This window comes from Dermacentor silvarum, chromosome 5 (genome assembly GCF_013339745.2).
Source record: "Dermacentor silvarum isolate Dsil-2018 chromosome 5, BIME_Dsil_1.4, whole genome shotgun sequence".
In the NCBI taxonomy this organism is placed as follows: Eukaryota; Metazoa; Arthropoda; class Arachnida; order Ixodida; family Ixodidae; genus Dermacentor; species Dermacentor silvarum.
This window is the reverse complement of record NC_051158.1, coordinates 87,735,019-87,744,290: the sequence shown is the minus strand read 5'-3', so window position 1 is coordinate 87,744,290 and position 9,272 is coordinate 87,735,019.

Genomic DNA, 9,272 nt, shown 5'->3' with positions numbered 1-9,272 from the left:
CTTCAAAATTGAATTGCTTCAAAATTAAAGCTGTCCATTATGTAAGACAATGAATAGCTTATACCTCCTTAAAGAGCCCCTAAACCACCTCCGAATTTTTGAACATTTCAATAAACATGCGCATCGAGATCAGAATGCCTTCATGATCAACAACGCCAAACGCTGCAGCGCGATATACGCGCGGCGAGCGTGCTGCAAAATCAAAATCATGCCGTGCTACTCTCCAAGCTTTTCCGGTATCCAAAGCGGTGGTCGCGACGTCACCAGGGGGCTTCTGGTGATTTCACCAGAGGCGACGATGTTGATTGTTCGAACAAGAACCTACGACTTTCTGCTAGCACGTGCACGCGCTCCCTGCTCCTCCTCGACGTGTCGTCACTTGTGCATACTTTCGAATAGGTAACTACTGCCCGGAACGCAAGTGCCGAATCGTTCAGGTTCCAACGCAGTCGTGCTTAGCGGTCTGGACACGTGCGCGCGTCGGGACAATAGCAAACAATTAATACAATAACAAAAAAGGGTCCTAGGGCCTTCCCATTTTAATATAAGATGACTTATATTGCCCCTGGAAAACTGTCTTCGCAGCAATGCATTTATGTTTAAAAGTGAAGCCTACTAAAAGGGGATTGGTGTAAGCTTGGTCTTTGTAGGCTGGCTTTCCCACGTTCTGTGTTGCATTGAAACCGACTCAAAGAAAACTGCGATGCGAACCGGTTCCGAGAACGCTTTCGCGTTCCACTCTTAAAGGCGAAGCTTAAGCGTCCTCTCATTTTTTACAGCGTCAGCTGTTATGGGCTCATACCAATAGCCCTTTCGGGTTGCGAGGATGCCGCCGCCGGCGGCGTCCGCCGCGTAGCCGATATCGCCGGGTAACGTGAAAAAAGTACCCGATTCCCGCCGGGATGGAACCTGTGCCCGCTGCGTGGGAGCCGGATACTCTACCACTCAGCCACGCAAGCGCTTGCTATCGGGCCGCGGAAAATACCCTATAAGACCAACGCCGGGGGTGACGACTCGAGCCTCCGCCAGTATGGTGACGCCATCTAGGTAAGATACCAGCAAATGCAGCGTCCGCAGACTACGATATGCGATTCAGACGAGGCGCGCAATCAACGCGCTCCCGAGCTGCCGAGCCTCCGCCAGTATGGTGGTGCCATCTAGTTAAGATGCCTACAAACGCGGCGCGCACGATATGCAAGTTGCAGTTGTAAGGCTTGATCGGGCTCAGCAGACCGCTGTGCAGAGAGCATTACAAGCGCCAGCTTGGCGTCGACGCCGGGCGGACAGTTCAGATCGTTCTCGTCAAAACGATGCGAATAGACTGCCGCGAAGACCGTGTGGTGCGTGGCGCCCAAATTGGAGCTAATTTTGAGCCGCTCCACCAGCTTACGCTGTGACTGTGCTGCGTGTGCCGCTCATGCCTATGACTTTTTTCTTACTGTTGTTGTCGCTCTTCGCATGAATTGTTCACAAAGAAGAAAATATGCTTATATTAGCGGCGCCGTCGGCTGCGATGCGAGCACAGCCGAACCGGGCGTCTGCCAGCGGTAGCCGTGCACTGCAGCTGAGCTCGACAAGTATCGGTGCTCTCGTTTGTGTTTAACGTTTAACAGTGATATAGTTTTTCATAAAATGTACAGTTTAGCCATCACTTTATCTAGCGGAAATTATTTTGCTTGGAACAATGCTGCAGCCGATGTTTGCGTCGCCGGTGGCGGTGGCGCGCAGCTTCGCGGTCGTCGATTGGCCCGCCAATCGTGCGGTGGGCGATGCGCCAGCCGAACTGCCATCTGCTTTGGACACCTCTCGCGCGGCAGACTTTCTACGGCACCGGTGGTCGGTTCACCGTCGGTATGTTTGCCGCAAGCGTGGACGTGCCTTAACCGTAAGTGGACAATGTTTTCAAAAGAGCGTTGGCGACCGTATGTCACGTGACGTTTGGAGGAGCACTCGGCGAGGAGGAGAGACCAGCCGACAAACGGAGCATAGCAAAGTAACAAGCGAAACGAGCGAGGGCCGTGTTTGGATCATCAAACGCCTGTAACTCCGCTATTACAGCACCATTTCGAAGAATTTTCGCGGCTGCGTGTTCGTTGTAGAATGGTGCACAGCTGCAGCACCAAAACTAAACTTTGACCTTTGGGTGCTTTAGGGGCCCTTTAAGCAATGACTTATACCTCCGTAAGGGCGGCCTCCCCATTGCGACTACAGAAGTGAAATTATGCGCTGGAATAAATAGCAGCCACGCAGCCAGCCGTGGCAGCAGACGACAACGATGAACGCGAGAGCAATGGCGCGTTCCGGGCACGAGCACAAGCCAACGAGCCAGCTGCGGAAGAACACGACGACGCTCGAGCCAGTGCTGATCATGATGATAATTTTCTGTACACTCAAACTTAGCCTAGACATATTGTCACGGGTATAAACTATTTACAGAATGTAGTTACAGGAGATAGACAGCAGCTGAGAACACAGAGAGGCTGTTTCCACTTCGTCCTCTTCTCCTTCGTCGACCTTGTCTGTTTTCCTCACCGTAACAATATAAAGCTTAGCTTTAAAATGGAGGTGGGCAGGCCATGTAATGGACAGGGTAGATACCCGCTAGACCATAAGAGTTACAGAATGTGCGCTAAGAGGAGGGAAGCACAGCCGAGGACGGCAAGAATCTGGGTAGGACGATGAAATTAGAAAAGTTTCATGCGTAAGTTGGAATCAGTTGGCGTAAGACAGGGGTAATTGGAGATCGCAGGGAGTGGCCTTCGTCCTGCAGTTGACATAATAATAGGACGATGATAATGATGATGATGTCAAAAGTAAGCGCCGCAGTTTCTGCATTCATTTTTCAGGGATTCACGGATTATTAAAGCACTCAACAGAGTATTTTGGTGACGTTCATGGAGCTCCAGAGGGCATTGTGACTACGCGGATGAAAGGCCAAAGCGACAACCTCGCGTAGCATTTCATCTCTGTCACGCTCCTTCCATTTAATGCAGGCTCTAAACCAGGTTCCGATGCGGCGTGCAAGACAGCGACAGCAGCAAGAGTGATCATGAAAAGGAGATTTACAAAAGAATAAAATTGGGTGGGAGTGCATACGGCAGGCATTACCAAATTTGGCTGGGAGCTTACCACTGTCGTTGAAATGAAAAGTGTACAACTACTGCACTCTGCTGGTGCTAACATAAGGGGCAGAAACATGGAGATTAACAAAGAAGCTCGAGAGCAAGTTAAGGACCGCACAAAGGGCGATGGAACGAAAAACCGTAGGCCTAACCTGAAGAGACAGGAAGAGAGTGGCGTAGATCAGAGAGCAAAAAGGGGTATCCGATATTCTAGTTGACATTAGGGGGCAAATGGAGCTGAGCAGGCCAGGCAATGCGTAGGATGGATAACAGGTGGGCCGTTAGAGTTACAGAATGGACACCAAGAGAAGGGAAGCGCACTCTAGGACGGCAGAAAACTAGGTGGGGTGATGAAGTTAGAAAATTTGCAGGCGCAAGTTGGAATCAGCTAGCGCAAGACAGGGGTAATTGAAGAGCGCAGGGAGAGGCCTTCGTCTGGCAGTGGACATAAATACAGGCTGATCAGATATATATATATATATATATATATATATATATATATATATATATATTGTTACGGAGCAATCCATCCATGGATCAACGCGATGCTTGGCAGCACGACAAATATGACGATGGAAACGCTAGCTCTTGGCCCGGATCGGATATCCCTTGCCCTAGCCTCCTCTGTATATATTTTGTAAATACATCCTTCGCATCCATCTCGCTTCCGTCACACTTTGGGGAAGGTGCGGGGTACGTCTCGCCTCACAACGGAACTTCGCAGCGGCCGTCGGTTCGGACATCTGTCTGCAATGGCGGAAGACACAGCGTCTACATCAGCGCCCGCCGCTTCAACGGTCGTTCTTGTGCAACCCCGGGATCCTGGCACGTTCTCCGGTTCCGGTGACGCGGACGTTGAAGACTGGCTGGCGCAGTACGAATGCGTGAGTAAAAACAACCGATGGGACCCTACCATGATGTTGGCAAATGTAATCTTCTACCTGACAGGCACTGCGAAGGTATGGTTTGATAATCACGAAGCTGAGATTGAGAGCTGGGACACCTGCAAAGAAAAACTCCGAGAATTGTTTGGGAAGCCCCTTGGCCGGAAGATCGCCGCGACAAAGACGCTCGCGTCACGTGCGCAGACGGCTACTGAATCTTACGTCGCGTACATAGAAGACGTATTAGCGCTATGCCGAAAGGCCGACGCCGAGATGCCGGAGGACGACAAGGTTGGGCATATCCTGAAAGGGATCGCCAACGACGCCTTCAACCTTTTAATGTGTAGAAATTGTTGTACAGTCGACGCCATTATAAAGGAGTGCCGGCGCTTTGAGCAGGCTAAAAGCCGGCGCATTGGCCACTCGTTTGCCCGGCTTCCCAACACGGTGGCAACGTCCTCTTGCGAAGACCGCACGGCTGCACAACCGTCGGTTCCACCAGATCAGCTGACACGTATTGTACGCCGCGGACTTGAGGCCATGGCCCCCGCTCCAGTTCACGGCTGTGACTCGAGCTCGATTACGGCTCCATTCGTTCAAGCCATCGTCCGGCAGGAGCTCACCAACATGGGCATTCACTCTGTGTGCACCGTTGCCAGCGCAAGACAAACTTCGTGGCGTCCGCCCTCTTCTTATCAAGAGCAGCGATACGCTACTCGATATCGCGACCCTGCTACGTGGCGAACCCCTGACGATCGACCGTTATGTTTTACTTGTCACCGTATCGGCCACGTCGCCCGTTATTGCGCCACCCGCTGGTCCTTGGCGCTTCGAACGCTGTCTACCCCTTACCGCCGTCCCGAGAGCACCCGCATTCCGCCTTCAACCCAGACCTATTTCCCCAACGACGGTGTTTCCCCCAGGATAAGTAGCCGCTCCCCGTCGCCGCGTGGTCACCAGTCACGCTCGCCTCCAGGCCGTCGCCCGTCGTCGCGCTCACCACAGACTCGCCGCCCGTCGTCCCCCTTCAACCCTGCTCGTGCCTATCAGGAAAACTAAACAATACAGCGCCCGGAGGTGACGCTGCATTGACGACTGCCGCCACAAATCCTCTTCTGACGCTGCCGACAAGACGAAGCTTGTTAGACGTTGATGTTCATGGCATAACTATTTCTGCACTCATCGATACTGGCGCGCACATCTCTGTAATGAGTGCAGATTTTCGTCGACGACTTCATAAAGTGCTCACGCTTGCCGCCTCCCGCACCCTCCGCGTCGTTGATGGAGGGACTCCTGCCGTTCTTGGGATGTGCACCGCCCGCGTCTGCATTGCTGGTCATCCCACTTCCGTCGAATTTGCCGTCATCGAGAAGTGCCCCCATGACCTTATTCTCGGCTTAGATTTTTTGTCCGCTCATTCTGCCCTCATTGATTGTACGACCGGTGCTCTTCAGCTTGAGCTGCCCCATCCTCCCGACAGTCCAGCTGACATAACGCTACGCTTATGCTCTCGCCACCACGTTCGTTTGCCGCCTCAAGCTGCTACATAGGTTACTTTGACGTCTTCACATGACATTCCCGATGGTGACTACGTCTTGTCTCCGATTATCGACGTCCTGTTAGCCCGCGATGTCGCCCTGGCCATTGTTTCCGTTGCTGACAATACGGTGGTCGTGCCGCTTCTCAACGTCAGCCTGTTGACTCAGGTTATCCCGCAATGCATGTCGTTGGCCACCATTTCCGCGCTTGACCCCTGCAAGATTGCCACTTTGGATGCCGATGTTTCGCCACCTTCTTGCTCGGCTAACTTCGCGCCTTCGTCTCTCGAGGACATTAACAAGATGATTGCTCCCGATCTGACCCAGGCGCAAGCCCAAGATCTCTACCGGGTCCTGGCGTCCTATCGTGACATCTTTGATTTTGACGGCCGTCCTCTAGGCCAAACATCTGTCGTGGCTCATCGAATAAACACTGGTGACGCCACTCCTATACGCCGATATCCATATCGCGTATCGCATCACGAACGTCAAGTCATCCAGAACGAGGTCGACAAAATGATTACAAAAGACGTCATAGAACCTTCATCTAGCCCGTGGGCCTCCACTGTCGTCCTCGTGAAAAAATAGGTACAAAAAATGTGGTTGATCCCTCTTATATAGGAATCGGTATAGAACACGAAAGTGAAACGTGTCTTCACAGAAGTAGTGTAATGTTTATTGCACATTGATATATAATGTCTATTGGTGTTTTGTGGCTAAAGCGCCCTTAGGCGTTGATGCACCCACGCTGACGCCTGGTGGCACGTCTCCTCCATCACGACTACCAACGTCGATGACCATGAGCAACCGTCGTGCATATGGAAGCTGCACTACGCTGCACACGCTAGCACAACGCGAAAGACGAAGCACGTAACTGACACACTAATACAACGCGCAAGACAAAGCACGTAACTGAATCGTCACCGAGTCAAATCAGCGCGTACAGCGCGTCGTAATTGCAGCCTCCGCGATCAACTTCAGAAACATTTTCAGAGCTAATTGCGGAGGCCACGCTCCGCTGTGCTGAGTACGGTGAACGCCACCTAGGTGGCGTTGGTAGTGCTTCTTGATGCCAGCGTCCCTTCGAATGCTGGCATCGAGGCGTCGTAGTGCTGAGACCACCGAAGCGTTCACTGTCGGTGCGCGTTAAGGCCGGAATACATGAAGCGAATAACCGGCGTCCGAGCGAAGAACGTCCGACGGCCGGCGTCAAGAAATTAGCCGTCCGCAGCCGATCTGCCTGTCCAAACATTTTCGTCGGGTGAACGCCGCCGCCGGAAGCGTCTAGCGCGCAGCGGTGGACGACAGCCAATCAGGAGGCGCTAGTTCCGGTCGCAATGCATGCTGGTGTTTCGCGCGCGCGCGCCTTTTCGCGTCGTCTGCAATCGCGTTGGTGTTGCCGTGTCTGCATGTCTCTGCACCGATTGAGTAGTTCCTAGTATGATCTCTCAGGAATCGCGTTGTATTTGTACATCCCATATCCGCTGATCTGCGAGGAAACAGACAAGCAGTGCAAGCTCTCTACAACAACCTTCAACAGAAATCTTTTGATCTCAGAGGCCACATGCTGTCGTCATGCCTATCTCCCGACTTCCCCGATAGATGGCGCTGGCATCGGATATTTCTTTCGCTAGGCTTAGACGCGTTCGAAACGAGAAGCGATCTCGAAAACTACTCAAGGTTATCCATAATACTCTGTCGTCGAAGCGGCCTGAGACTAAGCGAAAGCCGTTTACGCAGTCATTTGCTTCCAACTAAGTGAATTCTACAAGGACAACGCCAAATTCAGTTCGAAGCGGGCGGCCGGGACCGCCGCCAACACGGCGGCCAACGCGCGGCGGCGTTCGCCGCATGCATTGCAACACAGCAAACATCCTGCGTCGTGTCGCCGCGTCGTTACTTGACGCGTGAAGTTCGTCGAGAAAGTTCGCTCCATGTATCCCGGGCTTTAGTGTCATAATGCAGTACTTCTCTTTTCTGCTCGTAGGCGGCGGCACCGCCCCGAGCAAGAGCGCGGGTACACGGAGGAGTGTTAGATATATAAGGCGCGTCTGTGTAGCTCTCTGCAAATGCGTTTGTGGCGCAATGGGTTAAACGCTCGGCGATCTATCGTCGCGGACCGAGAGGTCGTGGGTTCGATTCCTAAATTTTGCATGTTTGTGGAACTTTTTCTTCTGGTTTCTTTCTTTGTATTATGTTCTATGACGTATTTCCGTGACGGAAATACGTCAGTGAAGTCTTGGTGGACCCCGGAATAAAACACTTTCGTGTTAAAAAAAAATGTGGTTGATCCCTCTTATATAGGAATCGGTATAGAACACGAAAGTGAAACGTGTCTTCACAGAAGTAGTGTAATGTTTATTGCACATTGATATATAATGTCTATTGGTGTTTTGTGGCTAAAGCGCCCTTAGGCGTTGATGCACCCACGCTGACGCCTGGTGGCACGTCTCCTCCATCACGACTACCAACGTCGATGACCATGAGCAACCGTCGTGCATATGGAAGCTGCACAACGCGAAAGACGAAGCACGTAACTGACACACTAATACAACGCGCAAGACAAAGCACGTAACTGAATCGTCACCGAGTCAAATCAGCGCGTACAGCGCGTCGTAATTGCAGCCTCCGCGATCAACTTCAGAAACATTTTCAGAGCTAATTGCGGAGGCCACGCTCCGCTGTGCTGAGTACGGTGAACGCCACCTAGGTGGCGTTGGTAGTGCTTCTTGATGCCAGCGTCCCTTCGAATGCTGGCATCGAGGCGTCGTAGTGCTGAGACCACCGAAGCGTTCACTGTCGGTGCGCGTTAAGGCCGGAATACATGAAGCGAATAACCGGCGTCCGAGCGAAGAACTTCGTCGGGCGGCGAACGTCCGACGGCCGGCGTCAAGAAATTAGCCGTCCGCAGCCGATCTGCCTGTCCAAACATTTTCGTCGGGTGAACGCCGCCGCCGGAAGCGTCTAGCGCGCAGCGGTGGACGACAGCCAATCAGGAGGCACTAGTTCCGGTCGCAATGCATGCTGGTGTTTCGCGCGCGCGCGCCTTTTCGCGTCGTCTGCAATCGCGTTGGTGTTGCCGTGTCTGCATGTCTCTGCACCGATTGAGTAGTTCCTAGTATGATCTCTCAGGAATCGCGTTGTATTTGTACATCCCATATCCGCTGATCTGCGAGGAAACAGACAAGCAGTGCAAGCTCTCTACAACAACCTTCAACAGAAATCTTTTGATCTCAGAGGCCACATGCTGTCGTCATGCCTATCTCCCGACTTCCCCGATAGATGGCGCTGGCATCGGATATTTCTTTCGCTAGGCTTAGACGCGTTCGAAACGAGAAGCGATCTCGAAAACTACTCAAGGTTATCCATAATACTCTGTCGTCGAAGCGGCCTGAGACTAAGCGAAAGCCGTTTACGCAGTCATTTGCTTCCAACTAAGTGAATTCTACAAGGACAACGCCAAATTCAGTTCGAAGCGGGCGGCCGGGACCGCCGCCAACACGGCGGCCAACGCGCGGCGGCGTTCGCCGCATGTATTGCAACACAGCAAACATCCTGCGTCGTGTCGCCGCGTCGTTACTTGACGCGTGAAGTTCGTCGAGAAAGTTCGCTCCATGTATCCCGGGCTTTAGTGTCATAATGCAGTACTTCTCTTTTCTGCTCGTAGGCGGCGGCACCGCCCCGAGCAAGAGCGCGGGTACACGGAGGAGTGTTAGATATATAAGGCG